Genomic DNA, 8,382 nt, shown 5'->3' on the forward strand with positions numbered 1-8,382 from the left:
GCCATAGACCGCCCAATTGCTCTGGCGGTCTCTTTGGTAGCTCTGAGTGACAAATCAGTAGCGCGACGAAGTTCTCGAATATCGTCACTATTAACTCCCTCACTCCTACCTAAATCCCCCAGCAGGTCAGCCTGATATGCCTGAAGCAGTGCCATAGTGTGAAGTCACGCTCCAGCCTGACCTGCTGCCGTATAAGCTTTACCCAATAATGTGGAAGTTGTTTTTAATGGTTTAGTGGGCAAAACTGGAGCCTTCACAGATGATGTTGAACCGGGCGACAGATAGCTCGCGAGCGTCTGTTCAGCCCGGGGCATTGATCTATAACCATACTCGTTCATACCCTTTGTATATTTAAATATACGTGAACTTGAGGGCTGAACAAACGTGAAGAGTACGGTTTGTTCCACGATCTAGACAGCTCACTGTGCAGATCGGGAAAGAAAGGCAGGCTCCATGATGGAGGTGAAATATTAGACGGCAGGAAAGGCTCGTCTAATTTACTTTTGGGACGAGCGCCCTGTTTCTCTAGTGGCCATGATATGTGTAACTTTTCAACAGCTCTAGATAACACATCCATCAACTCCTCATGTGCTGGGGAAAGAGATGGCGATTCCTCTTCCCCCCTGTTTGTGTCACCTTCAATAGTGAGCACATCCACCTCCTCGGAGGAAGAGTACTGCAGCATTGGGCTCTCTCTCCGGGCGGAAGAAGCCGCAGGGCGGGCTTCCGACACCGGAGATTGAGCGATGGATCTCCCAGGTAAGGGAGGAGAAAGGGTCCTCGGATCCGTCTCCAACCCCGCTGAGAGATCCATTTGCGATTCCCAGGAATGCCTTCTCCGCTCTGCCTCAGCAGAAGCGGGTCCAGCACCCTGAGGCTCGCGAGCCTCACCACGTTCCTCGAAAAGTGACAGACGGGAGCGGAGCGTGCGAAGCGGCAGCTTCTCACAATGCTGGCAATCAGCCCCCTCAAAAGCTGATACCGCATGCTCCACTCCCAAACAAATCACACAAAGCTCGTGTGTATCCCCACCCGTTAAATAACGCGGGCAGGGAGGAACACAGGACTTGAAGTTTTGTTTCGCCATAATATAAACTTTGTACGACAGACAACAGTAAATATGACAGACAGGTTTGACACAGATCGCTTGCTGAGGCAACAGAAGCTAGAGCCGGTTGCACCGGATGTGCTTTTATCCTTTCCTGGTCATGACGTCACCTGCCTGTGACGCTCACGCCCGCCATTGGACTAGCTGACATAGATGCTTCAGACGCAATCACGCAGGAGGCGTTCCCAAATCGACGCATCGCGAGTTCCTCGATGGGGAACACCCTCTGAATGCAAAAGCTGCTGTAGACTGTGAGCTCACGACGAGACCGAAGAGAGATCAGGACGAGATACAGACTCACCTCAGACTCATCAGAGTCAAACAGCTTTACTGACAGGGTTAAAAGAACGGCTTAGAATGGCTGAAGCACAGTAACATTAAATATACTGACATACACATTTACACTTAAATACACACAGTTAAAAATAAATATATATATATTGAGTTCAGTCATGAAACTCTAGATCAATGGTTCCCCTACAATGTCTCTAATCTGGCACAAACATTTCAGGTCTTGAGTCTCTACTGATGATCTGATGAGTTGAATCCGGTGTGTTTGATTCCTTGCTCAACGTTTAAATAGTCTGGTTCAGAGTTTGCTGTAGTCTAGTTCCTCTGAAATTAGGCTGGCCACACACTTGAAAATTAGATTTGCACCCCCAAGCGGTCGAGGTTGTGTCCCAATTCACTTCTTGTTGCAAAAAATTTTTTGTCCAAAAACTCCTCAATTGTGTGTCATTACGGTTATTTTACTGCCTGATCGCGTCAGAGCCCACTCAATCCCAAATCATAAATATCAAATGTTTAATATTTCCTTCTCTTGTTAGGGCTGCCTCTGATGTGTCACTCATGATAGCCAATGAAAGCGAGCAAGCTTCTCCAACCGGATGATATGTGCTTCTGTAGCTGAAACTTGGCAGACACGAAAGTGGAATATTGTGAAAGAAGATCACCCATAATCTTTGTTTCTCCTTTGTTTTTTCTCCCCTAAAACAAAACTCACGCCAGAAGAACCAGCTGACGAAGTCGATTGTCCCCCATTTGCAGAGATGGCAAAAGTACTCACTTCCCGTACTCAAGTAGAAGTACAGATACTTGTTAAAAAATACTTTGGTAAAAGTAGAAGTACTAATTTAACTTCTTTACTCAAGTAAAAGTAACAAAGTACAGGCTTGGAAATTTACTTAAAGTATAAAAGTAAAAGTAGCCTTGCGAATGACAACCATTTTTTATGCAAAGCTACCTGGACCACACAAATGTTACTAGAGTGCAAGCTGAGAAACTGAAGTGGATTTGGAAAAAAGGCTCTTTATATGCCATTGCCTACATTTTAAATGGATGTCTGCCAATAGGCCTAAAACATCACATATATGATTATTGTGACAGAGACTGACTCCAGGTTAATACGATTCTGACTGAGTAGCAAGATATGAATTCAATTGTGATTCTGTGGGAATTCACAGATCCAGTTTCTCTTATTTAATCTTCCCCTTAACATTTAAAGGAATTTACATGTATGTGTGTGTGCTCGAATATGGCTTCTGGAAAGAAAATAAAGGATCGAATATTAATTACTAAACAGACATTAATTAAAAAGTTCCCCATACTTTTAGAGTTACAACTAACAACCACTAGATTTGTTAACGGTCTCAGCTTGTGCTCCCCACATCCCTTAACCTTAAAACACGTAAAGTGGTCTTGATTATAATAATAATAAAAAAAAAAACTTGAGATAAAAAACATGAGTCCTCTAACTTATGTCTGAGAGGTTTGAGACATTAACATTAGCCCAAAATAAAGTAGATAGGATTTGAGACAAGACCAAGTAACATTAACGTAAGTGATCTCGAAAAAAAGAACGGCCTTGAGTAACGTTACTACAGCACTGTTACACTAAATCAAGTTACTGAATTGGTTTTTAATATTAAGCTATACATGCAGATATTGTATCAGCTGTATTAGATTATTTTCAAATAAACTGAACGCTCGCTAACCTTAATGTTACTTGGGTTACTTAACTAAATGCTAGCGAACCAAGGCATCATCATTGCTAGCAGGAGAACAAATGTAACTGACCATTAACGTAAACTTAACGAAGTTACTGAAACAAACAACAAATAGCTTTTGATAACAACAAAAAGATGATTTTACCTGCTCTCCCGCATGCAGTTCGGTAACACTTTATAATAACTGTATGCTATTAATCATTAATTAAGCATTAGTAAACAGTTAATTCATAATTTATAAAGCATTTATAGACATTGATAAGCAGTTTATAAATACGGCTATAAATGCTTTATTCTTGATTTATAAGCATATCTATAATGTGTTTAACAATTGTATTTTCATAATTTATTAATGATCAATTTATCATTTTTAAACTAGTTTCCCTGCCATTGGTAAGCCTCTGCCTTTTTTATTAGCGTCTTCAATGTTTGTATATGTTAACCTGGTCCTACAGTCTTTTAATGTTTTTAAGATTATTGCTTGATTGAAATAAAGCTTTTGTATCTTTAGTATCCACGTCTCAGGCCCTCCTTTCGAGAACCACGCTCCTGTGTGTCCTTTGTTAAACTCATGAGTATTGATATTTCCCTGGTTAACAGGGTGGCGTAGTCAGCTACATCTTTAGAGGTTGCTTTCCCTCTCAATGTCCCGCTACACCTGTAAAACAGGTCAAAAGTATGATTCAACATAAGCAGATCTAAATGTAATGCCGCAAGCACACAATCGAGACTTTATTTAATTTTCAATTTACTACTAGATTTAGTTTAAATGTGCAGGTGCATTTTTGTCCCAATCCCCCGTTGTTTTTTGACCAGTGTCTGTGGCTAGGGATGGCCCAGCCTAACACGCGCTCTGCCTATGATTATAATGATCAAAATCGGTTGAAACTGCCCTTATGTCTGTGGTCTCCCGCCGTTTTAAATTAAGATTTGAAAATTGTCTTGTGTGTCCCAGGCCTAAGATAACTGAACGGTCTTTTATCAGTCCAAAACACTAAACAATGTTGCAGATAGCAAGCACAGCTGGGCTGACTCCGGCTGAAATGCGTCAGAAAATGCGTTGAAAAACGTGCAAGTGTTCTTTGATTAATTGTCAAGATAAAAATACTTTTTTAATATCTAGATATTGTGATGATAATTACGTAACGTCAGAATACCCATTCGGTCGTGGAGGTACGAGTGTTGATGAGACGGCCTATAATACGGTCTCTTTTTAGGATGATTGTGTTTTTTTGTTTGTTTGTTTTTCATTATAAAAACTGCTGAGCTGTATCCAGTGCAATGTAATGTGGGCTAATGAAATTGTCACATACCCCTTTTCCACCAACAAGAACCTGGTGCTGGTTCAGAGCTAGAGCTATTGCCAGTTCGGAGTTGGTTCGACTGACGAGCTTACTAAGAACCCGTTTGCGTTTCCACCGGCCAGAGAGCCACAACAGAGCTATATCTTACGTCACTGCATACGTATCATGTTGCCCAGCAACGCTAGTGCGGCAGCGCCAAACACAAACACACCAGACTTGTTCGAGATGCATCGGCTTCTCGCAGAACGATCAGCACATGAAATCAAAGCACGGCGAAAGCGATCAAAAAGCACAAGGAGTCGTATGATCTCCAAACACTCCCGAATCTCTGATCGGTCCACGCTGCTCCGATGCATCTCGAACAAGGCATCAACAATAATAGACGTTGCGTTACTATGGATGCTCATGGGTTTGCGAAAATAAATCGGCATCCAAACACGGCGAATCCAACGCGTTCGTGCAGCTCGCCGTAACTTACATATTGACGGATATTATAATCGAGCTGCTATTAGCTCGACTAGCTGCTATTTAAAAATGGCGGTCACAAGTTTCTCTTCAGTCTTGTTGGCCACGGTAACCCCGCCCCCAGCCTCTGACGCAAGCGGTTCTTTCCTGGCTCCGTTCTAGACCCTGCAATGATTTGGTGCTACTTAAGAACCAGTTTTACTGGTTCGGAGCTGGTGCTTTGGCGGTGGAAAAACAAAGAACCGATTTGAAACTAGGCTCTGGCTCCGAACCAGCACCAGCTCTGCCTTGGTGGGTAACAGGTCGGGGTGGAGCGCCAGCGGGCCGCCCACCCCTCCGCCCGCGTGCCGCCCCTGAGGAGCTGACCGTGGACACAAAGGAGGCAGACACAGAATTAAAAATAAATATTCTTTATTAAATAATAAAAACAATATAAAGTCCCTTCCGCATCCTCTTTTCTTCGGGAGCCAGTTCTTCCAGCATCAGCAGGCTCTTCCAGCATTAGCAGGCCCTTCCGGCATTAGCCGGCTCTTCACTAGCCTCAGGCTCTTCCAGCATTAACGGGCTCTTCCAGCATCAGCAGGCTCTTCCAGCATTAGCAGGCCCTTCCGGCATTAGCCGGCTCTTCACTAGCCTCAGGCTCTTCCAGCATTAACGGGCTCTTCCAGCATCAGCAGGCTCTTCCAGCATTAGCAGGCCCTTCCGGCATTAGCCGGTTCTTCACTAGCCTCAGGCTCTTCCAGCATTAACGGGATCTTTCAGCATCAGCAGGCTCTTCCAGTATCAGCAGGCCCTTCCAGCGTTAGCCGGCTCTTCACTAGCCTCAGGCTCTTCCAGCATTAACGGGCTCTTTCAGCATCAACAGGCCTCTCCAGCATTAGCCGGCTCTTCACTAGCCTCAGGCTCTTCCAGCATTAACGGGCTCTTTCAGCATCAACAGGCCTCTCCAGCATTAGCCGGCTCTTCACTAGCCTCAGGCAGAGAGTGGAAGATACATGTAACTCACAGCGTTAGCAGATTCTTCACTGGACTCAAGCAGAGAATGGATACATGTAACTCACAGCGTTAGCAGAGTCTTCACTGGACTCGGGCAGAGAGAGGAATGGATACGTGTAACTCACAGCGTTAGCAGGGTCTTCACTGGACTCAGGCAGAGAGAGAAATGGATACGTGTAACTCACAGCATTAGCAAGCTCTTCACTGGACTCAGACAGAGGGAGGAATAGACACGTGTAACTCACAGCATTAGCAGGCTCTTCACTGGACTCAGACAGAGGGAGGAATAGACACGTGTAACTCACAGCATTAGCAGGCTCTTCACTGGACTCAGACAGAGGGAGGAATAGACACGTGTAACTCACAGCATTAGCAGGCTCTTCACTGGACTCAGACAGAGGGAGGAATAGACACGTGTAACTCACAGCATTAGCAGGCTCTTCACTGGACTCAGACAGAGGGAGGAATAGACACGTGTAACTCACAGCATTAGCAGGCTCTTCACTGGACTCAGACAGAGGGAGGAATAGACACGTGTAACTCACAGCATTAGCAGGCTCTTCACTGGACTCAGACAGAGGGAGGAATAGACACGTGTAACTCACAGCATTAGCAGGCTCTTCACTGGACTCAGACAGAAGGAGGAATAGACACGTGTAACTCACAGCATTAGCAGGTTCTTCACTGGACTCAGACAGAGGGAGGAATAGACACGTGTAACTCACAGCATTAGCAGGCTCTTCACTGGACTCAGACAGAGGGAGGAATAGACACGTGTAACTCACAGCATTAGCAGGTTCTTCACTGGACTCAGACAGAGGGAGGAATGGACAGCTGTGATTGCGAGTGAACAGCAGAAATAATTCCCACACTCACATTTCCACCACACACCGTAAGGTTTCACTCGTGCTCATTTCCACAATAAAACTGCAATTCAACAGACTCAGTATACCAAGGCTTCCGCCCGCAATCCAGCCGAAGTTTTCTCTGGCTCTCTCATCTGTCTCTCTCATCTGTCTCTCTCATCTGTCTCTCTCGTCCTCTCTCTCCCGCGGCCTCCCGCCGCGACCGCGGCCACGGCCGCTCACGTGCTGCGCGCTTCACCTCTCATTCTCGTCGTGTCCCCCTCTGCTCGTGCCTCTCTCTCCCGCGGCCACGGCCGCTCACGTGCTGCCCCCCTTCCTCACCGCCAAAGTGTCCTTTTATAAGCCACCTTCCTGCTACATGTCCCAATCACCAACCTCCACCCTCTCATCGCGCACCTGATACACCTTTCTTCATTTAATTCTCGCGTCTGAACATAGCTCACGGGCAACCGGAACTAGCCAGGTGTCGCACGGGAACTACTCCGGCAGGGAAACATCCTCATGAAGAATGGTTCCGCCTGTCTCTCGTCACCCCGTGACATCCTCCCCCACCAATCCGCTCTAGTCCCTAGAGCGGGACGCCGAAGAAAAGAGGAAAAAAAAAAAAAAAAGAAGACAAAGCAAAAACAAACAAAAAAAAGAGAAAAAAAACTGGTCGCCATACCCTCGGCCCACGGTCGCTCAACTCAGGGCGGCATCCTGCCGACTACGCCACTTGTCACAGGTCGGGGTGGAGCGCCAGCGGGCCGCCCACCCCTCCGCCCGCGTGCCGCCCCTGAGGAGCTGACCGTGGACACAAAGGAGGCAGACACAGAATTAAAAATAAATATTCTTTATTAAATAATAAAAACAATATAAAGTCCCTTCCGCATCCTCTTTTCTTCGGGAGCCAGTTCTTCCAGCATCAGCAGGCTCTTCCAGCATTAGCAGGCCATTTATGTCACAGGTCGGGGTGGAGCGCCAGCGGGCCACCCACCCCTCCGCCCGCGTGCCGCCCCTGAGGAGCTGACCGTGGACACAAAGGAGGCAGACACAGAATTAAAAATAAATATTCTTTATTAAATAATAAAAACAATATAAAGTCCCTTCCACATCCTCTTTTCTTCGGGAGCAGGTTCTTCCAGCATCAGCAGGCTCTTCACTAGCCTCAGGCTCTTCCAGCATTAACGGGCTCTTCCAGCATCAGCAGGCTCTTCCAGCATCAGCAGGCTCTTCCAGCATTAGCAGGCCCTTCCGGCATTAGCCGGCTCTTCACTAGCCTCAGGCTCTTCCAGCATTAACGGGCTCTTCCAGCATCAGCAGGCTCTTCCAGCATTAGCAGGCCCTTCCGGCATTAGCCGGTTCTTCACTAGCCTCAGGCTCTTCCAGCATTAACGGGCTCTTCCAGCATCAGCAGGCTCTTCCAGCATTAGCAGGCCCTTCCGGCATTAGCCGGTTCTTCACTAGACTCAGACAGAGGGAGGAATAGACACGTGTAACTCACAGCATTAGCAGGCTCTTCACTGGACTCAGACAGAAGGAGGAATAGACACGTGTAACTCACAGCATTAGCAGGCTCTTCACTGGACTCAGACAGAGGGAGGAATAGACACGTGTAACTCACAGCATTAGCAGGCTCTTCAAGCATTAGCAGGCTC

The 8,382-nt window shown here is 46.3% G+C and overlaps 1 long non-coding RNA gene across 1 annotated transcript; it reads right to left on the minus strand.

Annotated features, from left to right (window-relative positions):
• Positions 1-5,363: 5,363 nt before the first annotated feature.
• On the minus strand, positions 5,364-7,607 carry LOC311283415. The gene is made up of 4 exons (XR_014626058.1): positions 6,365-7,607; positions 6,185-6,323; positions 6,005-6,143; positions 5,364-5,850 (listed from the first exon to the last, which is right to left on the minus strand). It is a non-coding gene; the product is annotated as an uncharacterized lncRNA (long non-coding RNA).
• Positions 7,608-8,382: the final 775 nt, after the last annotated feature.

This window comes from Rutilus rutilus (genome assembly GCF_951802725.1).
Source record: "Rutilus rutilus genome assembly, chromosome: 23".
Classification (NCBI taxonomy): Eukaryota; Metazoa; Chordata; class Actinopteri; order Cypriniformes; family Leuciscidae; genus Rutilus; species Rutilus rutilus.